This window comes from Entelurus aequoreus, linkage group LG03, assembly GCF_033978785.1.
Source record: "Entelurus aequoreus isolate RoL-2023_Sb linkage group LG03, RoL_Eaeq_v1.1, whole genome shotgun sequence".
Classification (NCBI taxonomy): domain Eukaryota; kingdom Metazoa; phylum Chordata; class Actinopteri; order Syngnathiformes; family Syngnathidae; genus Entelurus; species Entelurus aequoreus.
In genome coordinates this window covers 37,086,585-37,086,939 of record NC_084733.1, presented here as the reverse complement: position 1 = coordinate 37,086,939, position 355 = coordinate 37,086,585, and positions in this window count along the sequence as shown.

Below are 355 nucleotides of genomic sequence, written 5' to 3'. Positions count from 1 at the left end.
TGAAAACATTTGATGTCTCTGGGGGTTATTAAAAAGCAGGAATGTACAATATATTGCACAATATTTTATGTGGGCCACTCCACCAAATTATTGCTCTTTTCAACACGTACAAAATAATAATAAGCATTTTTCAACTCAAAGTCAGATAAGACACATATTGAGCTACTTAACGTGTCCAAACTTTTTCCACCAGGTGCCGCATACTGAAAAGTCAAATCACGCACATTTTGTTGTTTTTATTTTGGAAAAGAAAAAAATGATAAAAACAAACGTCATATTTAACGACAACACTTTGTGCCAACTTTGTGTTGTATGTGACGAATGAATATGTTTGTTTTATTTATTTCGGACAGAC